Consider the following 23,111-nt stretch of genomic DNA (forward strand, 5'->3'; position numbering starts at 1 on the left):
CAGGGAGAGGTGGGTAATAAGCAAATGTACAAATAAAAGCTCGAGCTGGTTCACCGTGGGTACTTCAGCACAAAGCAGCCCAGCCGGCCTCCAACCCCACCACTGCCCGCCCCAGGGACCAACTCAGGCAACTGGGGACCTCGCGCCAGACTCCTGTCACTCCCTGACACCCCGAGGAGGGACACAGTGTCCTTCCCACTATTACACAGAAACAGAGGAGGTTAGGGATCAGAACCTCCCCGAAGGCAACCCGGCCCCAGGCCTGCATCTCACGCCTGCGTCACAAGGCACAGAGGGCTGCAGCTCCCGTTCCCCCAGGGGTGAGATGGGAGCTGAGGGATTTGTACCCAGCCCTGTGTCCTCAGGCGGTGCCCGGCAGGCTCTGCCCTCTCTGTGCGCCCAGGGCAGGCTCGCGCTGTCCGAGCGCTCTGGGCACCGGCAGCCGCTCACTCAGCTGCCTTCCCTCTCTTCCTGCTCATGACAGAGGCGCCCTTCTCAGGGTCCGCTTGTCCTCCCCTCCCCAGGGTTCTGAAGTCCATCTTCAGTGACCTGAAGCAGAGATCTGTCTCTACGTCCTTTCTTTCTCAGCTCCCTAACGACATTGCTGAACAAAATAAAATCCATCACCACCCTCACCGACAGCCTCAGGCTGGGCTCCTTCTACACCAGGCACCTGGCCCCACGGGCTGCATTAGCATCGATCGTACCCTGGTTCTGGGCAGAACACACCAGGGAAGCAGACACATGTGGGGGAAACACGTGAATACCCATAACGCCTTTGTGTGAACACGGACAGCATATGCCAGCACATTTAAACAAGAGTGACGTGCACATGCCTGTGGCCATCACTTCCCTTTATTTTTAGCATCTCTGATTTTAAAAGTCATCTCCCAAGGGGCGTTTCTCAGCACCGCATGGCAGTCTGACTGCCAGGACAGGAGCCGGGGACGGGAAGGGAGCGACATTTCCAGGGCTGTCCTTCCCCACGGCATATGCATCTGTCTAACGTCACATTGTACTCCTGCACAGCTTCCATAAAGTCGAGTTTCCCTCCTCATTTCCACCAGCCTTTTCAGAGACCAGTGCCTCCGGATCTCACACCCTCCCAAAGAGCACTTGGTTTGGTGAGGCTGAGCAAGCCCTCTCTTCCCAAGGCCCGGTGGCACTTCCCAGCCCTGCTTCTCAGGGCCAGCACGCTGGAGGGGTCATCCAGGGCTCCCTTGACGCAAGCCTGGAAGTTGCAGGTTTTACAGAGCAGGAGAACAGGGAGGGAAAGGTAGGTTCCAGCATGCAAACGGCCCCAGTGTTTGAACAGCTATGCTCTCGGGATAATGATATCAAGTACACAAATCTGGTTTTAATGGCATGTTCAGAAGGGGGCAGAGGGCTGAGTGTGTAAGGAATTACGAACTTGGCACAGTAGCGCTGTTTATTTTAAGCTCTCTGGCCGCTCCATTGAGGATGTTTACTTAACCAGACTCTATTAACCATGCTAAAAACATTACTGCAGACTTTGTCCTCGTGAGCACATGTAATCGACAAGCTACACAGATAGTAAATCAAACAGGATCAGGCGACTTGGGACAGGCTGAGTGGACGCTGAGCGGGGCAGGTATCTTTTCACCGCGAGCTCCAAGAGTACTCAGTGGAACTGTTTCTAGGGGCGGAGGCCGGAGGGGCCTGGGCTGTGCCAGGCCAGAGACGCTGGTGCCCTTTCCCTGCTGCGCGGGGGAGGTGGTGGCAGCAGAATCCCAGGCCTGCAGCTGGCTGCATATTTGGCCTCCAAGTTCATGCCAACCCTGGCTGCTCTAAGGGTCTCTCTGGGACAGGTGCCTAAGCCCCCATGTCACCCAAGCCAGGAACTCAAAGACAGACACTCAGCCTCATATCTCCAGGTGAGGACAGGGGCTGTCTCAGTGCCTCCCCAGGCGGGCCCGCAGTCAGTCACCTGGGGCAGCTCGGTCATTTCTCCTGCCCCCTCCTCCTCTCCCTCTCCTCCCCTCCTCCCCTCCCCTCTCCTTCTCCTCCCCCTGTGCTCCCTCTTCCCTCCCCCCTCCTCTCCCTCCTCCTCCTCTACCTCTCCTCCCCTCCCCTCTCCTTCTCCTCCCCCTGTGCTCCCTCTTCCCTCCCCCCTCCTCCTCTCCCTCCTCCTCCTCTCCCTCCTCCTCCTCTGCCTCCCCTCCCCTCCCCCCCTCCCCTCTCCTTCTCCCCCCACCGTGCTCCCTCTTTCCTCCCCCTCCTCCTCCTCTCCCTCCTCCTCCTCTGCCTCGCCTCCTCCTCCCGTTCAGGCCCTCCTGCCTTCTCCTCCCCTCCCCTCTCCCTCCCCTCCCCTCTCCCTCCCCCTGCCTCTCCTTCTGTCTTTATCACCATGTTCTTTCTGGTCTCTGTCTCCATTCACCATTAGGGGAACTGAATTTACTTCTATTTTTAAACATTTCAGTGGTGGCTCCTGATAGATTGCTCAGCCTAATAAAAATATACTGAAAGACATATTAAAATATTTTGAACATGTCTATTTTGAATTTCAAAAATATCAGGTTCTCACAAAATAAGTTCCTGAAAGGCAGGAATTTTATTCTGTAAGAAGAAACAAGCATCTTTGCCACACCCTGTAATTATTTATTAAAGTCATCCTGGAGGACAAGGAACTGGCAGGCAGGAACAGCGAGGAGGAAAGGCCCACACGGTTATCTTTACTGTCTGTATAAATCTGAACCCGACAGGGATTTCAGGCGGTGGCTATCGCAGAAATTATCTGGTAGGTTCTTTTGAAGTTTGTTGAGAAAAACCACTCCAGACACAAACCCACTTTTATGGCATGTGGTTTTAGAGGAAAATAGATGGCTCTTCTGTAGTTGAAAAATGAGCACCCTAAAATATTTCTACCTATGTTAATAGCATTAATAGGGATTAACAGACAAAGTAATTAACCCGAGAGAATAGTTATAGGCCACATTATTTAAAAAGCACATATAATGAATTAATCAATAAAATGTAATTTTTAAGTGAAATGGCTTTTTGATATCCAAATATAGCCTCTAAGTATTTTATGAATTAGTCCTACATATGGAGTCGCACAAAATACGGAATACATACTGCTTTTTATGATAGTGCCTAAGGTCTAAATATAAACTTTTTGTTGGTAAACACAGCTTTGTTTCTTTATAATTTAGAAAGGAAGTGTAGAGGCTAATTAATCATCTGGACCGTTTGGAAAATGGCTAGGCTGTGTCCATCTGAGACTTTACTGAGGAGCACCGAGATTCTCCTAGGCCGAGGGAACTTGGGCCCGGAGACGCGGGCCGAGCTGCAGGCATCTCCTGTCTCTCCTCCTCTGTAAACAGGGGTCTGCATTTCACCAGCTTAACTCTTGAGAAGGGTTAGAGGAGATAAATCCTGTCACAACCCAAGCTCCGTACCTAAGTGCACTCAGCAAGCTTTGGCTTCCTTTCCTGGAGGGGTGGCTGCGCCTTCCTGAAGGACAACAGCCACTCTGGGCTGCAGGGACAGCCGTCCCGGAGCCGTGGGGCATTTTACACAGGACTGCAGCCGCTCAGCCGGACCAGCAGGAGCAGGAGGAGGGGACAGCAGGAGGGAGGACGGGAGAGGGCTGCGCTCGGCGTTAAACCAACTCCAATCCGAGGCAAGGACAAACTGGCAAAGCAACACAGGTGCCTGAATCTACAGGTGAAAACAAACCCCACCCTGAAGGCACCTGTCACAGCCACACCGGACCAGAGACCCGAGCCTGTCCGGCCGCCCATGGGGCATCTGAGGAGCAAGAGCATCGCACACCATCTCAGGGTCCCTGAGGATGGAAGACCGGAGGCAGAGGCACAGGGACCCCGTCAGAACCTGGGCCAGGCTAAGCCTGTGACAGGGACAGCAGGTGACGCCAGGGCCTCTGCCTGGAAACCGGACAGGCTGGCAGGGAGAGGGCTGAGGAGAGCTCCTGCCCCCCTTTCTTGTCTCGCCATGTTTAGATTTAGCTGATGGCAGGACATCTAAGTAAAGACGTCCTGTAAACAGAAGGAAACCCATGACGGGGGACAGAAAGGTCAGGCGGGAGAGCGGATCTGGAAACCATCTGCCAGGCGGGACACCGCCCTGCCCCTCGGCACAGCCGCCTCAGCCACAGGCACTGTGAGGTGTGCTGCATTCTCTCTGGGATCAACGGAGTGCCGACACCTTCTGAGGATAGGGACTCTCAGAGACTGACTCAGTTCCTGCAGTTGGAGGCCAGCAGAGCCTGGAGGGGACTCCGCAGCCCGGGGCTATGGCACAGTAGGGTCCTGATTTCCATCCATGCGATGAGCACCCATAGACCCTCGGGAGGGAGCACTGCAAGCACCACAGCTCTGTGCGGGCGTCAGTGTTATTTTCAGATGGGCCATTATTTCATTATTTCGTGGCTGTAATTTAGATCCATGTTTTATGCTTAAAGTATGCACACTTGATTTTTTTGTGTGTGTTGTACCAGGGATTGAACTCATGACCTCACACTTGACAGGCAGGTGCTTTAGCCACTGAGCTAAATCCCTGGCTGTACACTTGAAATGACTTACTCCAAACAAAGAAAATGCCAGCAGTAGATCACCACAGTCTTCTTACAAACCACGTGTCCCTGTAAAAACACCAAGCTGATGTGTCTAAAGGGATTCACACTAGAAACATGTCTGCACTTTAGGAGAAATCAGAATAACCTATAGGGAATATAGGATTATTTTCCAAACTTAACTGTAGGATATATGAGATTCCTACTTTTTTAAGGTGACTTATGGCCAATTAATAATACACTTAACTTGAAATGTACAATATAAACTAGAGAAAAAAGGTACGCTTTCCAAGTCACTTTTTATATCCTTGAATAAAACCCAAAGAAATACTAAATAAAAATAGTAGAAACCCAGTATAGTCATAAAATATGTTTGGGTGTTTATTTAGAAAATCCTTCAATTACTCTCTTAATAATTACTCCAGCTGTACAGTTCACCCCACTGACAACAGGCAGATTCACTACACTATCAGTTGTACATTTGGTTTTACTTTGGTAGCAGATTATTAAATGATTATATAGCCCATCGCCGGTAAGTCCAAAGACACAAGATGGTATTTCCCAAGAAAGGTCAGTCTATCTTTAGTCACCTCTCTTGGTACGTTCATTCATACACAACATTGCCACGGAATTCCCTTATCCATATTGGCTTCTATTTTACCTCTAGGGTCACACAAATCAGCCCTCGGGCCTGGTGACCTCGCAGTCTTGGAAGAAAGCTACCAGGCCCCATGGGCGTTTCCTGCCCTCGTCCCTTGCTTCTGTAACCTGTCCCCAGTCCCGCTCTTCTGCTTTGCTCCAATCTTGGGTATTCTTCAACGTGGTGTGGTGCTCTAGAGTAGAGAGACTCAGCTCAGGACTTGGAAAAGTCTGCATTTGTATCTCTGCTCCATCTCTAACAGGCTGTTTGATTTTACACAGTTTATTTAACCTCTTTGAGTCTCAGTTTTCTGATCTGTCAACTAGGAAATAAATACAAGCTCAGAGGGCTGTTGCTGCAACCAAGTGAAACATACACCGTCTAGTTCTCAGCCAGCTCCCGACCAGCTCACAGCCCGAATGCAGGTAAAAAGCAGAGTCCCGCCCTCTCGTAGGCCCAGGTACAGTGAGCTAGGTGGAAGCCAAGGAGCGCTAACGTGAATTTAACATTTCCTCCCTCCATTCACACAACCCTTCCCATAAAGAGATCATGGTGCGACCCAAACATACATGAGGGAGAGAGAATGCCAGAGAAAACCAGGACAGTTGGTAAAGGGTACTTCAGGCCAAGGAATGCAAAGTAGGTTATGTTACAGTCTTAATGCTGTTATCATCCAACCTAGTTTTAAAGTGTACAGTGCTTCTGTGTTAATCTATCTTCCTTTTAAAAGTTTTGCAAATGTCAAGTCCACCCCTGCAGAAGTCCCAAAGGAGAAGGAATAAACCAAGGCTGTTAAGAAACTGTCGAATCATGTGAGCAGCTTCTCTCATGGAAGGATTTCCTCCTGTGCCTCGATGGAAGCGCTGGCTGACTCGGTATTTCTCACAGGCTGGCCTCACTCGGTGTCTTCCCTTCCCTCGTTCCTTTGTCCCCCAAAGACAGCAGCTTCAGCCTATCACTTTGAACGCTGCCAAGGACTGCAATTTAGCACACATGCACATGAGTCTTAGGGTACGAACGCCTGCTGAAACTGTGCCCGAATTTTACTGGGTCCCCCCCAGCGCAGCCTGGAAAGCATCTTCCCACATGAAGGTGACCTCGCACCAGTAAGAAAATATCCCCCCACTGTGCATTCATGTTTCTGGTATCATGGGTACAACACCTTCATGTCAGAGACTGGAAATAAACATTCTTCCCCTACCGTGGACGGCCCTGCTCAGTCTATCAAAACCCGCAAGACAGACTGATACGTTCAGTCAAGCATGTTCCACTCTTACCAGCCAGGAAAGCTGGTAACTTCTTCCCGTGCTCCGGTCTCCTACTCAGTACACTTACATCAGCAGATCTGTAGAACTCAAAGGCTCTGCCTTCTCCGTTGCCTCACCTTCTACGTCACCCCAAAGGTCTGGGATGGTACTAGCTCATCACAGTCTCCCCCTTCCAGTGACTGGTTGGTTGGCTGGTTGGTTGGTTGGTTGGTCGATTTTGCAGTGCTGAGAATGGAATCCAAGGCCTTGTGCATGCTATCAAGGGTTCTATCACTGAGCTACCTCCCCAGTCTTCTGGGGTTTAATATTAAGGTACATAATGTAGTGGAAAGATTGGGGCAGGGTATCAGTAGACCGTTGTTTCAGTCTCGGTTCCTGGTCTCAGTAACCAAGCAAAATCTTCTAGGAAATTAGTTTACTTCCAGGCCACCAGAATAAAGAGACTGACCCACATTTAATGTTTTCTTGGATCTAAAATTCTGACTGTCATGACTCAAGCATTCATAATGTATCTGTGTAATGAAAGACTTTTAAAGTATATCATTCTAACCAAAAAGATAAAAGCAATCCGGGTCATCAACACCACTGAACATGAAGACTGGTGCAGTGCCGATGAGCTCCAACAGACTTATGGTTAGAACCTTCTCTCAGACTTTAAGTAGAGTCAGACTGTTTGGTTACAGTTTATACTGCTTGATAGCAAGCCATTAAGGGCGTGCAAGAGAGGCGATGTCTTTCCAAAAGTGTCTACATTTCTCTAAGAATATCCTGTGTGTGGGAAGAGCCTGGCTCAGCGTCCATGGTTATATGTGGATGGGCCGCGTCTGAATCACTGGCACCAGTGCCTAATACCAAACAAACCCCCTAAACCTCAACGATTAAGTGTTGAGCAAGATATTTAGCAACACTAGAAGTGCTGAAAGTACATTTTATTTTGGCTCAGATACCTAGGGGAAAGGACAGGTTTTCAGGGTAAAATTAACCTTAAGCATCATTTGTCTCCCACAGCGGCCAGACACAGTTAATGAGGAAAACACAAGCCACCCACTCTTGGATGACACATTCACTTCTCAAGGTAATGGAGCGACCTTCTGTGTGTTTGCTGAACATTATTGCTGAGCACACAAGTGAGCTCTGGGCTTTTGGCAGAAGATCTCACCCTGCTCTCCTGAAAAGAAAAGAAAGAGCTCTGGGAGTACACAGGGGGCTCCACACATGGAGGTAAACTCCAGGAGTCTCCTATCACCCCGCAGACTACCCCTGCGGCCAGAGCTCAGGAAGCACCTTCCCGTCTCCTCGTTAGTTAGGATGCACTGCAGCATCCATTCTGGGGGACCTTGGTGCCATCCCAGGGATCAGTGGGTGAGTTAACATCAAGGGTGCTCTTGGTGCCACGGGGTAGAAACAAGGCAAAACTGAAGAGAGGAAATGTAAGGTACCACCCTTAAAAATACCCTTGGGCTCCTGGAATTTCTTCAAAAATTTTAATTCTTAGCTTAAAAATTATATATGGCCAGTTAAAAATTTGGTTGACTTTGGAAAAGGACTTGGTTGATTCCTTTAGTTGATTCTTCTTCAAATTCTATGTTTACATTGTGGGCAGCCTGTCCGTACCTCCATGAGGAAATGCCAGTCCCAAGCCAATAAACAATTGATTCACTTTCATGGATCATGTAGTCAAATCCTGCTGGACCCTGCAGAGAGAAACTGAAAGTATTTTCTGTTTTCAAAAGCTCAGAGTCCATCAGAAAACAGATACAAGGGGACTAACACATGCTTGCTCACACACCGGGGTGCATCCTCTAATGCAGCCCTGGTCAACAGAAATCACAGCAGGCCCAGGGAAGCCGTGCACACAGTTTAAAGTTCCCAGACTGTCACACTGAAAGAGTACAACATAAGCTAGTGGAATTAATAATACATGCAGCCCCGTGTCTCCAGATAGAGCCATTTCACAGGAACATGCTGCTGTTTGATCTTGCATACTTCCACTCTGTGTCTCTGACTCCGATATGATGGTGCACCCCACCCCAGTCTGGGCTCCACACTCCGGTGGCCACTGAGTCGGACAGCAGCACAACACAGGATTGCTGCAGCCCACTGAGGAGGGAGGGCCCAGTCCTCACCCGGCCTTTTCCCGGGAAAATGGGACGGAACGGTTGACATGTGAGTTTGGCCTGTGAAGATAATCAGGATTTTATTAGATTAAGTGGAACTCAGCTTTTTGCCTGATTGTGAATCTGTATTAAATTTGGATTTTTGTCTTTCAAGCTGTGGCCAGGTGTCAGAGACAGAGAGGTCACAGTGTTGGCAAGAGGGAAGCTGTGTCAGAACACCGAAGTGATCTCCCTGAACTCGAGGTGGGTTTAATACCATCTGTGCTTAAACCTCTCAACCTTTCCAGTGCAGCCCAGACCTCTCACCTAAATTCCAGCCTGACAGCTCCACACGGGCCCTTCCACTCTGAGCCCGCAGGGGATTCTAACACAAAGTAACCCAAGCCCAGGTGCCCATGCTTCACACACAGCTTGGCGGCCAGTGCCGGCCGCCACTCTATGGACACTTCTTTTCGCTCCTGTGGCTGAGTCCCTGGGAAACCCTACTGGCCACAGCTCTACCAGATGCAAAGTCAGATTCCTCTCTCGCTCGCTGCTGGGCTGTCCTCCGCCATGGCCACCCTCATGTCACTGCAGAGCCTGCTCTGGCCTCCATGCGCTCACCCTGCTGCCCGAGGGCATTTCCAGGATGGAATTAGGATGGTGCTTCTGAAGCTGAGGTCAGAGCACGTGTGAAGCCTTGTGAGGGCCCCATTCTGCACAGAAGCAATCTCCCCACAGCCCCCAGCAATGCTAAACCTGCAGCAAGATCATTTCCCTTGTGGGACTTTGTGTAAACAAACTGTTGCTTTAGTGAATCTCCACTAGATTGCTCCAAGTATTTTGCAGGGAAATCTATTTCACAACACCCCTTAAAACCAGTGACAGTCTCCTGCCTTGATTTTCTTTCTATGAAATTGTTCCTGGGGCTGAGGGAACACTGACTGAGCGGATCCACTCGTGCTTTCCTCCCTCGCCTCTTCCCTCCTTCTCTGTTCCTGTGCTCCTCCCCCGGGCCCAGAACACGAATATTTGCTCCTGTATGAGCAGCCAGCGAAGCAGTGGGGTCAGAGGACGTGGGGCCACAGTGCGGCTCCAGGCTCAGGCCCACTGAAGCTGCGGTGGAGGGAGCAATGGGCCCAGGGGCAAGAAAGGAAGGAATTTGCTCTGCCAGGAATGGGGAAGCAGCAAGGGCACCTCCTGCAGCAGGCGTCTCCAGAACGCCTCTCCCTCTCCTCCAGTCACTCAGTTCCCAAAAGCCATGCTGCCCTGAGGCTGCAGAAGCAAGCGGGGACAGGGGATGGGCTCCCTCGCATTGTTGCTCAAATATGCAAATAGGACCTAGGCAGGATGCTACCCCTTTCCATCCAGAGCACAGGCAGGGCTTTTCGGTTACTTTTCCTCTTAGTAAAGTAGAAGAAAACAAAGCTCCCAACGTTCTCAAGGAAAAACTCTGGCCTCTGGAGCCCACGGATGATGGGACAGGGCAGAGCTGCACCTAAGTAGAACTTACCCATATGAGGATGTACTTTCCCCGCAATATAATAAGTGAAAGCTATTTCTCTGCTTCCCTACCAAACCAGGCAGTGATCTGCCTCAGATACAACTCAGGGTATTTTCAACTCTCAGACAGCCTCCTTGCATTGGTACAAAGCAGGTGAAGTTAGGCTGTGTTGTACTATCCACTGATTTCTTGGTTTGTGCAAAGCACTCTTGTAGTTCCACGTGTGTTTGACCTGGCATAGCCTAGTGTCCTCGCAGGTAACTTGCTGTATGCGTATCTAAGGAGGTTAAAGAATGAGGGGCATTAGGAGAGCCCGCAGGTGACTCCTCACTGGGCTGAGTTCAGCCTGCCTCAGATGTCACGGTGTGAATCCTCCTAAACATCCAGAGTGAATGCACTCCCTCACCCCAGTGTGCATACAGCTCATAAGCACTGACATGTCTGATGTGAAAAATTCAGACTTTAGCAGTAAATAATGTGATCAGTAGTTGGCAGAATCCTTAAAATACAGAAACAAATTAGTGTTTTGATTAAAGGCCCAAGGATAAAGAACACTGAAGCAAAAGCCCTCCATCTGAAGTAAGAACAGTTGGCACAGAACTAAAACTGGGCTCCCAGTGGAATCACATAGATGATTAGATGCTGTCAGAAAAGGTCTGAGTTTTTGTAAAAAGCTATTTTAAGAATACGCGATCTCATGTTCACATTCTGGGTCTCCACAGCTCGTCACCCACTCCAAGCCTCTACTAACATGTGTCCTGTACCTCAGCTTCCTGCCGTGGAGCCGAGGGGTGTCAGCATTTACATGGCTCATTTCGGCCTGTGGTATGTGATGCAGGCGGCAGCAGCTGGACACGGCGGCATTGTGGGTCTCCAGTCCCGCTCCGTGGGCCGGGGGCCTTGCTAAACCACTGTGTGGTCCGGCGCTCCATGCAGCGTTAGGGGACCGCTCTTCCCAAGTTTTGGATCCCAACAACAGCACATAAAGCTGCCAAGAGCATTCGAAAGGAAAGCAAAACCAACCAAAACAAACAGAATAAAGTCTACTGTTATTTTAAGAAAAAAATCCTGAAAAATTTCTTGACCCAAATCAAATATGTCCGAGGGCGTGGTCAAGGACATGGACATGGGGTGAGTGTGTACACTTCCCCGTGTCAGAGCAGGAAATGACAGAGGCCGCTGGAACCACGCGCTCACAGACTGAACCACACTTCCCAGCGCTTGCTCGGCCCTGGATCCTGTCCTTACTGCTTCCCACTGGCCCCACGCTGCTGGTGTACTGCACTCCGGGTGTGAAAAGGCAAACTTCCGCTCTGCACACTCAGGAAACGTGCAGTGCATGTGTCAGGTGCTTTTCCTGCAAGTCTCATTTCAGATACCTGGCGGCATCTACCCCTCCACACACATAAACACACACACGTTTCAAGGCTACGCATCTAATCTGGGCCCTCGAAAGTAGCCTCCTACGCAAGTCTCTTATGTTAAAAAACTACTCCTAGGGTTTGGGTGAACTCCCTCCCGCTTCATTTCCTGCTGTGGTCAGGAGGGGAGCGCTGTCCAGGGAAGCAGTGTCAGAAGGGATTCGGAAGGACAGGTGCTCCTCACCCCAAAGGGCCACACACACGCATGACACAGAGACACAGAGAGATACCCACGCTCGCACACTTTTGTTCTACTGTGTGACGCTGCACTTTGTCTGTGACTCAGGAGCGTGTCACCCACAGCAGGCTGGAGACACGGCTAACAACCCTGTGACGCGTCCCGCACCATCTGCACGCACACCTGGAGCTTCCCCTTTCTCTTTTCTCCACGTGACTGAAAGGGCTGAGCCCTCCGGCGGTGGAACCTGGACTGTGGTCTGCAGGAGGCCTTTGGACCTGTGTGTGTCTGGGAGCGGGGAGGGGTAAACACTGTCAACCACGGCTTTCCAAAGGTGCATGGTGCAGAAACACCACTGCCATGGAGGCATCCGGAGGTCGCTCGGTGCCTGTGTCAGTTCTGAGAGGCGAGGAGGACGCCCCTGCGCCTCGGTCTGCAGAGACCCAGTTCCCAGCCCTGCTGCCTCTTTCCAGAACACAAGGGCACCTGGAGCTCGACTTTGATTCAGCCATAGCAGTGTTAATGCCTTTTACCACAACGGTTGTTGTTATTTCCTTATCGTTATTTTCTGTTCATCTAGGCTCAAACACATGCTATACTTCATATGTGAATGCATGTGTATATTTACACATAACCATGCAGATGAGCATGTGTGTACGTGTGTGCTGTAGTTACACCCTATTCTTTGTGGAGTGACTATTAAAAGACAGGACATTAGTACTGAGAAAGATAAAATCAGCAAGCATTCTCAAGCGACGCCTGCCATAACGTACCAATGTCACACAGCACACACCCTGCTAGCTCCCTTTCACAGATACGCGCAGCACATTTTCTCCTCTCAAAGCATGAAATACAATGGAAGCCATAAAACCCACTCCAGCCTTTCCAGTGGTGATCCTGTGGGCAGACCATGAGCTGTTGGTGGTAGAACATGGTCCAAACCACTTGGAGAGAGTTGTATTCATTGATGTTTGCAAGTACTCCGTCAGAGACCTGACACACAGTGCAGCCTGGAAGGCCCGTCTTAATTTTTCTCCTGGCCCCTTCCATTGCCTCCATTCCCAGCATGTGTGCGTTCTGTGTTTTAAGGGGTGGTCCCACACTAAGCTTGTATGAATCTACCTTACCGTGACACCAACTGCCTAAAAAGGTCTCTGGACCTCTATCCATTACCTTCTTGGATCCAGAAGTCCAACTTACAAGAATTTTGACTAAAATTAATTAAGGATAAGTCTAAAGGAAGTTGTTTATAAATATGTTCATTTTAGTTCTATTTATTACTCAAAACTTCGGTTAGAAATCAAGGTATTTAGCAGTAGAGAACATTTAAGAAGTTGAATGCCAAACAGCTATTAAAGGAGGTCGAGGAGTATGTTGCTTGCCATGAAAAATGCATTAAGAACAGACACGAAGCACCATGCACCCCCGGACCCTGGTTTTCCACAGTTCTCAAAGGGAATTTATTACAAGGCTGTGCAGAACATCCCTTACTAATCCTTCAGCCTGGCAGTGAGCTCCACTCAGGTTGGCTGTTGGTGCTTTCTAATTTGTCACTGCCCAACACTCTGATCATGTGGTGAGCTGAGAATCGTTAATTCACAGGCAAAGAACAGCTCCCCAAAGTCCACCCTGCCTGGTCCCTTCTGCCTTGCTTTGTTGGAGGACATCCCGGACAAGTGCATTTAAGAGGAACCGAGCATAACACAGAGTGCCCTACAACCCTGTCTCCTTCTGAACAGATGCACTTGGGAGACCTCAGACGCCCACATGCATCACAGGCGAGCAGGATGGGTGGGGAGGACAGTGAGACCCCACACCATCAGCGCTGTGCAGGTTCTCTCTTCTCAACCACTTGAGCCATGCACACTGCACAGGACTGTCTGATCTGTTTATCTGATATAATGGGAATCAGTTCCCAAAGAGCCACTTAGAACAAGTTTGGAGCCAGCTTTCCTTCACGTTTCATTATCTGGTAACATTATAGGCAACTGGATACAGACCTTGAACGGCAGGGGCCGAAGTCGCATGGTAAACTGACACCCAGCCGTCTCCCCGCGTGTGGACCCGCACTCCCGTGCAGCAGTGTGAGCTCCGCTTGACGGCAGCGTCACTCCTTTGGCTAGCCAACCTGAACAGCCCACAGTGGGTTGAGACGTACCCCACACGCTGAGCAGTAGCTTCATATGGGATTGAACTTAGACGCGAATGTGAGGTTTTGCTGACAAATTTCACCTGCCTGACTTTAACTCTGGCTGTTCATAGCATCCAGCAGTTACCTTGAGTCCCAGGGACACACACACCTGCAGCCGTGTCACAGTGACCCGTCAGCCACACTGCGTGTCCTCGCCGACACAGCAGAGAGCACACACACGTGAAACCTGGCGGAGCAGGGACGCTGGCGGCTGCCCCTCCTCTGAGCCTGGCCTGCTTAGGAAATGGGCTCTGACCTTCGGCTACGAAGAGTCACCCTTGGCCACCTTCTCAAAACACTCCCTCGGGAGCCACTGTTGTGACCTCCACACAGAGGTCTCACTACCTCCCTCCGCGTCTCTCCCGTCACTGAGATGCCACGATTAGGAAAGATGCAGGGAAAGATTTAAATGCACAATCTTTTCTTTTTTTGTTGGTTCAAAATAAATCGAGCTTGCAAATCCTCTGTCTCCAAGTCAATAGCTCAGAAATGTAGACAACTGCCTGGTAGCTTTATTAATAATATCTAGAAAACTGAAGGAACACTGTGGCTTAAAGTCAGATGTCAAGCGTTGTCCGGTTTTAGACACGAGCTGGGTCACACACTCAACTGGGAAGTGACAAGAATGTCTATCAAGGAATTTGCTAAATGCCTCACTTGAATTCTCCGCCTCATTTCCAGCAAACAGCTCCTGTTTCCCCACATTCTGTGATTAATAATGAGCTCCGGGTTTCCTGACAATGTGGTGGGTAAGAATTTAACTCCAGCCTTGCAGCCCAGTGCTGGAAGTCAAGCATTCAGGAAGCCTTGCATCACATGCCTCAGTGAATCAACTCAGGTTCTAAACTGGTCCCAATATTCAAGTGGAGCTTATTACTAGGAATTAGATATTGATGGTAATTCTTCCGCTGTCTCATGACTCCTTGTGGGCCACCTTTGTGATTGGTTGTAATTACTAAGTTTCCGGAGGTGTGACGTATCTTACAGCGGGCACACTTCCAACCGCAGAGGCAGCGGGCCCGAGTGTGCTCCCATCCTGACTGCACCTTTAACGAGGGGTCTGGCTAGAGACTCCTCTGCCTTAGCTTCTTTTATCAACAGTTTCAGGCCTGGCAACGGGCTTAGCAAGACCCAAAACATGTGGCTTTGGGGTTGGAACAAAGCCACAGAAAGCATGTTTTCATAAGGACAAGATGTCAGAAAGCCAATCCTCCTTGGTTTTTTGCTTGTGGTATGGAATGTACCCCAAGACCCAGAGGAAGACCCACATCCCCAGAGGAAGAGCTGCACTATGGTCCCCAAGTACCTTCTTCCAAAGAACAAGAATTTTTATAAGTTCTTATTACAGGTTCACAATGTCCTTCATGTAGTTATAATTAAATCAGCCAAACATGATCTGCTGGACGTGAAAACAGAAAGCTGGGTAGCAGTTGAAGTCACAAATAGTTTTCCGTGAACTTGAATGTCTTGCAATGTTTGCATAATCTTTTCTGGGGCAACAACATTCCACATGCATACTTCTCTTTAAAAAGAAAGTCCATACTCTGGTATTCTGGGTTCAAGGCTTAAGAGAAGGCATCTCAAGTCAAAAGTCCCGTCCTAAAAACCTGAGGTGCAGAGGTCACAAGCTTTTTGACTTCTCTTTTGCATTACTTACAGATGACTTAAAGCCACATTGATACAAAGTACAAATTTACTTACATCTCTGAAACTGAACTTTTAGCTATTTAATCAAATTTCTCTGCAAAGTCGTCTCAAATGTTTAAGGTCTCTACAAACAAGATAAATCATTATATGTAATACTGAGCTAAGGAGAAAGTGAAATGCACTATAAAATCTGCTTGCATAATTTTGCTCAAGGTCTGGAAATAAAAATGTTAAATGTAGCCTAACACATTTGTGGCATTTTTCCAAACTACAAGTCTCAAGTGTATATGATGAAACATTTATTTTTAACAAATAGAAATGTAAAACCTAGAGATCCACACATAAAAATGAAAATCTCTAAATTATATTTATTTTAAACATTTTAACTTACCAGAAGCCTATCCGAGACAGCATTTAAGAAACAATATTTTTATGATGGAAACTTTTGTTTTTGTTTTGAGCCCATGAAAGACACACTAAAAATTATAATGTTTCCTCAACCAACTAGAGTTGTACCATATGTTGCTTTAATTTTGCAAATTCAAATATGTGTTTAGTGTCACGACTGTATGGTGACTAATAAAATTTACATAATAACATTTATCACACATGCTCTGTGATAGATACACATTCCTTAGATTACTGCACATTAATATATACTTATCGTTGTATAAAGGTATATATACCAATCTCAACTTCCTGTGTAAGATACTCCCACTAATCTTAGACAGAAATGACAAAAGTATCTGCACATGATTACGTCTTACCTTTACTTGGAAACAAAGGTACCTTCACTGTGATATGCTGTAAAGAGTAACAGCCAACAGAGTTCTGCTAAAGAATGTGATAATCTAGTCAACCAACAAGCTATGCTGCCCCTGTAAGAGGGAATTAGCCATCACCAGAATAAATTATAATTTGTTATTAGTTTTCACTTTCACTATGTGAAAGTCAACTTTTCACATAGACTTCTTCATGGCTGCTGAGGTGACATTTGACCCTAATCACTCCAAATTAGTGTCAGTAAGAGGACATTTAAAATGATAAATAAAGTTTTGCCAACACAGCATCTTATCTGCAAGGTAGGTTACAAACTACAACCACCACCTCTTCCTGGTAGTAGCTTCAGTTATCCAAGACCCTGAGAGCTGTGGAACTCAGCGGCTGGTTTCAGGGTTCGCAGCAGAGATGGTGGTTCGCAGCAGAGGTGGCGGTTGTAGTTTGTAACCCTGAAACCAGCAGCTGAGTTTCATAGCTCTCAGGGTCTTGGATAACTGAAGCTACTGCTATGGAGACGAGGCTCCCTACCAAAAACAAGCCACTTCTTCACCGTGTGAGGTGTGAACCACTCAATGTGCCTCTCAAGAAGACGGATCTAAAAAAATCACACACGACTCCCAAGAGGGAAAAATCCCTAAGAGGACATTTTCTTTGGACCTTGATGTCCTAGATGGAGGACAATCAGTGAGTAGATCTGTTTCAGGTCTTTTAAGCTGTTTCTTCAAGAAAGGTAGACCGACCGGGAATCAGAAAATAAGAGAAGAACATCTGATTTCTGCCTTGTCCAGTAATTAGTTCAGAGTCTCTGAAGCCAAAGACCAATTAGCCTTTGACAACGGCTCGTGCCCGTGAGCAGCCGCAGTCCCTGGACCTGCGGACGTGGATCTGGCCGGCTGCTGGCGGGAATCCAAACAGTCTGCTAACTGATTCAGTGGGCTTCTGTGTATGACCAGGTTGTAGCATACAAATACATGCGGAAATAAATACTACATCGATTTACTTCTGAAATTCTGATAACTATTTTTTTGCAATGTATTACACAAAAACTACTACTGGAAAGTAGGACTTGTGAATCTGGCTTGTGATGTTCATAAGTTGCATTCATCAAAGATTTATGGCTGTCCTTGTCAGCAGAAAGTCTGAATTTTTGACCTAATTACAAGCTAAAATGCTGCTAATTAAGGAGCAGAAAGTCATAATAAAGTTCAAAATATTTTGTAAATGTTTCAGTTGGACAAGACAAAAGATGCCATTTAGCAGGGAATCGATTCTCGTGGATGGGAATGCTGCACTCTTTTTAAGGAGCATAAAAAGATGACCCCAAATGCTTTTAAAATATTGTTTGATGCAGCCTATATCCCTTACCATAAATAAAAATAAGACTGTGAGTTCTTTTTACAAAATGCCAGTTTCTTTGCCCACCCACCCAATAAATAGTGAACATATTGCACACGGCCCAGGAGACCTAATGCTGCTTCTGATCACCTTTGTGCCAAGTACTAAGTACCCAGTCAACTGCTTTACATGAACCATTCTACTTACCCTCCCCAAACCCTATCAAACAGATTTTATTATCCTCCCTGCATACACAGCATATATTGTAAAAGACCCTCCAAAGTAACATTCAAGTAACTAGCAGAAAAATCACATTGGTACACTGTCTGAGTCTGAATTTAAACCCACGATATACACTGTATCAAAAATGTCTCGCTAGAAGCTCCTGTGAAGGCAGGCAGGCCTTTGGGGGATGATTTGAGCCTGCAGCACTAACCTCATCCACAGGCCAGCCCAGTGATGAGTTCACAGCCGAGTGGGACGTAACCTGGGAGGCCGCTCTTGCCCCTTCCCTTTCCTGCATCTCTAGATCCTTCCTTCTCTCTCTGGTTCCTGGATGCCACCAACTGAGCAGCCTTTTCCTGCTAGGTCCTTCCCCCATGCTGTCCCTGCCTTGCCAACCATGGCCCTCTGGAGCCATAAGCCACAACAAATCTTTCCCTGCATTGTACATGTCAGGCATTTTGTCCCGGCAAGGGACAGGATAGCCACACTTCAAAGCCAGGGTTTGCAGCTCTGTCAGAGACAACCGGAGCTCTGTTCAGTAAGCCCCTCTGACTTGTTCAGTTCACCTCAGGGCTGTGAGCACGGGCATCTCTCCATCCTGATTCACCCTGCCGAGGAATTCTGGGTTTCTGCTTGTATTTAAAGAGCACTGCTGTCCAAGCGCTCAGCAACTGCACGGAGACACAATATAAAAGACTTTAACCAGGCGAACAATTTTCAGCCAATAAAATAAGAAGTGAACTCAAATTCTACCCACAGGGATGGAGCCGGGCAAGAGCAGGAAAGGCACAGTACCCACCAAAAGCATGTGCACAAAAGTGAGACTTCTTTCAGAAAAGGCCACACAAATTTAAAACTACTTAAATTATCTTTTGTATCCAATCTTAGATCTTTCAAAATATGTTTGACCCACTCTCCAGAATGTCAGTTTAATAGGGGAAGACCCAGCCAGCTGCAAAGACACATGAAATAAACAGTAAAGGGAACTGAATGGAAATGTAAATCTGCTCCCTAATTCAATTTTCTGCCATTTGCTTTAGAAATAAATGAAATGAGAACAAAGGGCTGTTTGGTGCCTAAGTGCTAAAAACTTCTGTTATACATTTCACGGTCTCCTGATGATTTTCAGCAGAACGAGCCTGCCCCGTGGAAACACAGGAATTGCTACCAGGACTGCAGTCCCTGTTTCGGGTGTGCACTTCTCCACGCCGCGCTTCCTCGCAGGACAAGGACACCTCTGCGCCTTTCATGGTACGAATCCAGCGAGAGGCTCCAGGGATCCTGAAAGCAAAGCTGTCAGCACTGCCCAGGCGTAGCGGGCACCCTGCCTGGCTGCTCACTCTGCACCTGCAAGCGCATTCTGTCTGGGCAGATGTTCCAGGTGTGGGCTGTTCCCAGTGGGGCCAGAGCAGGTTCAGAGCAGGAAGACTGAAGCAGGAGCTGTGAGGACTCTGGGTGTGAAAGGATGCCGGCTGCATGTGTGCACATCATGGACAAAGCAGGATCCATCTCTCCTGAAAGAGACAGAGCTCGTAACCCAGGCCTGCCCGGACCGGCACAGTCTGCAGACAGAAAAGGAGCAACTCCAGATCACTGCCACCATTCTCGCTAGCCAGCTGGAACCTTGCAAGAAAATGAAAGAAATGTTTATGCAACACTTGCACACACTCTCCCTTACACACACACACAGCTCCACAGAGAACACCATGTGCAGGTCGGTTGGCTGCCTGAGGGAGGCACTTGGGGATAGGAAGGGAAACCAGCAGCCAATCCAATTCCAGGCAGTTTTATGATCAAACCAGGAACTGCACTTATCTCTCATTTAGGTGTAATTTTCAGCTAAATCCTAACAGATATAACTCTTCACCAGGCATTGCCTGGAGAGAGTCCAACAGTGAATTTGTGTGACTGCTCTTAAATGACACTGAGCTATTTATTTCTGCTATCTGCAAGATTTGAGGTAATCAGAGACCATGGGGACCCACTGCTAAGTCCATGCACATCTCTGGCTGCTGGGGTTCCCCAGGAGTACTAGACCTCAAGGCAGGCACGGTGGGGCCACAGCTGTGTGGAGCAAAAGAGGACAACAGAGCAGCTCCCAGAAGGGAAATCTTTTTATTTAAAAACACATGCGCAAAAGCACTGCCTCTGTACCACAGTAAGTGACCCTGCCCTCGGTGTATTTTCATATATCTAATGTTGAAATTATAAGGATCTTCATGGGGATGTCACCTTGTCCCCACTGTGGAGTCCTACAAGTGAGAAAGTATGACAAACTGTGTCCCTCCTTGGACATGACACACACCTATAATCCCAGCACCAGGGAGACTGAGACAGGAGGATCCCCACAAGGTCCAGGCCAGCCTGGGCTACAAAGTGAGAGTCTGTTTCAAAAGGAAAAAAAATGAAAAAAAAAAAACTCCAATAATTAACTATACAAGGTCCAATGTGAATCAAATTTTAGTGAGAAGCCTCCATACTCTTTGGGAACTCCCAGCAGTGGATGCCAGAAAGCAGCTCTGGGCTCCCCACCTCCAAGCCAGAACCCCTCATCAGCCCGACACTGGCAGCCACTACAGTTAACTTTCCAAGCTGGGCTGCAGCTCGAAGTCACGGGATGGGGAGGATGGGTCGTCATGGTTTACCAGTGCATTTATTTATTGTCAGCCTCAAATAAAAATTAATGCTATCATTGTGTTAAAAAATACATATTAAAATCATCACACAAGGACCTGTGAAGATGGGCTCTGTGCACCAAGCCTTTCCTTGAAACCGGTTCCAGCTCTCACATGCGACACCTGCTGTGGCCAAAGAACACACATGCAGGGAGCAAAGGCAGTGCTGATCACAATTCTGTGGCAAATGTGTGGCTTTCACAAGCACATGAGTGCTGTAAATCCACCTGCCAGTGTCTTCATACAGGGCATAATGCGGATTAGGTACCATTGTGTTTGTAAAACCAGCCAGCCAGGGGACGCCTGGTCACCATTTCCTGTGGAAGAACAGGCAGGAAGTACTCGTTCAATAAACAAATGCTAGTGTAGGACACTCACGTGGTCAAGGTTTTTTTCATTAACAGAATAAAGACCACACACGTGCTCTGCCCTGCAGGCTCACCCTTGGGACAGATGGTTCCACTGCCTCTTCCCACTTCCTCGGGGTTGAGTAAACCATCAGCCCTTTGTTTAAATGAAAAAGTGCCTTCTTCCAAATGGTCAGGACAAGGACAGTGACACTGGCAGGAGCACATGCGTGCATGCACAGAAGAGGCGGAGATGAACCTCAGCCAGCGGACCCTGGCCGCTTCCCAACTCTGCCAGCTGCATGCTGGAGAAAATGCCACGAAAGGTAGTAAGATCACCTACGGCGGCTGAGGGTCACAGCACACATGCGACATCCCGAGCCCTGCTGGCAACAGGCAGATCAACACCATGCCAGCTCTAGGACACAAGTGACCCCAGGATGGTAACCTAGCTGAGAGCTCGGGAAAGTCCTCTCCAGTCCTGAAGTCCTGACTGTTATTGTTCTCGATCACTAAAAAAAAAAAAAAAAAAATGGGTGATCGGAAAAGCCATGGTGCCAGTCACCTTCTGTCACCTTGGTGTTCTGCAGCACCCTCTGCCATGCCGACACTCCAGCATGGGCTGATCCTGGCCCAAAGAAGAGGCCATGTAGGGCAGAGAGCACCACAGCCAGGTTAGATCATGGGTCACAGGAGGTGAGACTTGAGGCGAGTCTCAACACCCAGGGCCCAGGGTACCCTCTGAGACAGGAAGGGTGATGGTTATGAACCCCCAGGTTTACTCTCAGAACTGACTGAGAGAAGACAGAAAACCTGTAACCAGGTCCTGGGGCAGCACAATCCAGAGGGCGCTACCTGGGGCGAGAGGACACAGGAAAGTGTGCCATGTGGCAGGCAACCATCACAGGGTCACTTAGCATGGAGCAGAATCTTGACCTCCTCAAGACCCCAGAGCTCACACTGGACACAGGAAGAGAGAGCCACCGTGTGACAGAGGGGGCCCTGCGTGTTACTTCCGAAACACGCCACACACACAGCACTTCATACGCCACTCTCACACACTAGCATCTGAGGGCAGAGGGGGACCCCACCAGGGCCTGCAGAGGACAGGAAGGCACTGCCAGCGAGGCCAAGCCCCTGTCCACCAGGGCCGTCACCAGTGGCCTGGCCACTGTCCTTGCCAGCTCGAGGGTAAGAAAGAGAACAGAAAGCACGGGCCACACACAGGGCACCAGGGGAAGGCTCCGGCCAAGGCAGGGAGGCCAGGCGAGCACAGGTCAGGCCGGCTTGCTCACTGCATCCTTCCTTTTTCCCTTTTTATTTCACTTCTGTTTCACTTTTTTGTTTGCTTGCTTTTTCTTTTCCAGTCTTCAGTGTCTCAGGTGGCACAGGGTCCACGGGCAGAGCAAGGGGATGCCCTCGGCAAGCTGAGCCGTTTCTACCTGGACGAGTCCAGTCCTTTATTTCCCCCGCACAGTCTTTGCATCTCTCCTCTGTCCCCTGACTTAAGGCGATTATGTCCCGTTCCTGGCGGGGCTCCCCTCCCCCAGGAAGTTATTTGTGCTCACTTTGTCCTCAGGATTTTAACAAAGGCTTGAAGGCGCACATGCTGGACTAGTGAGTCAAAACGTAACACAAGCCCGGAAGACAGTTCTTATTAATTAATGGAGGCTTTCCAACCACTCACACAAGAGCCAGGCACATTTCATTAAATGCAAAGAAGTCTCTGAGCAAAAGGTTCAGGCAAACCTATTCTCACATCGCTGGAGAACAACACCACTGATTATGCTGACTCAAGACTAAGAAGATAGCAAATGGGGCCTAGGACTCAGCTTTAAACTGGGCAGAGTCTAAATGTGTTCCCATCTCTAACAAATGCAATTTTATCACTGGGATCTACTTTTTTAAAGCTAAGCCACATTTTCTGACTGTTCAAATTGTACTTCCTAAGCTCCTCACTAACGCACAGGTCTGTCAGCAGTCACCAGGCAAGAGACTGTGACACTGGCAGCAGGAGTCACCACACCACAGCTCACCTGAACAGCAGCTACAGTGTGCAGGCGGGTGGCACAGTGGGCCTGCATGCAGCCTGCAGGTGCTGAGAGGTGAGGAAACCTGTCCATACTCACAGAGCAGAACCCCTTGGAGAGCTGATACCACGTAACTTAAGACTGTTTGGGGACATTTCGTTTTACAGTAAGTATTTCAATGAAATGATACGGTTCTGATCTCTTGTTCTAGTACAACTT

At 48.6% G+C, this 23,111-nt stretch overlaps 1 protein-coding gene and 1 long non-coding RNA gene across 3 annotated transcripts in view; one reads left to right on the forward strand and one right to left on the reverse strand.

Annotated features, from left to right (window-relative positions):
* The window catches only part of Angpt1 (angiopoietin 1), a 174,589-nt gene that overhangs the window by 138,618 nt on the left and 12,860 nt on the right, over positions 1-23,111 (reverse strand). The window lies entirely within an intron of this gene.
* Positions 927-12,535, forward strand: LOC134477955 (uncharacterized). Its single transcript, XR_010050294.1, has 4 exons — positions 927-1,276; positions 7,472-7,538; positions 8,735-8,823; positions 10,786-12,535. It is a non-coding gene; the product is annotated as an uncharacterized LOC134477955 (long non-coding RNA).

Source organism: Cavia porcellus, unplaced genomic scaffold (genome assembly GCF_034190915.1).
Source record: "Cavia porcellus strain 051 isolate PalLab524CR breed Dunkin Hartley unplaced genomic scaffold, mCavPor4.1 scaffold_10, whole genome shotgun sequence".
Taxonomy (NCBI): Eukaryota; Metazoa; Chordata; class Mammalia; order Rodentia; family Caviidae; genus Cavia; species Cavia porcellus.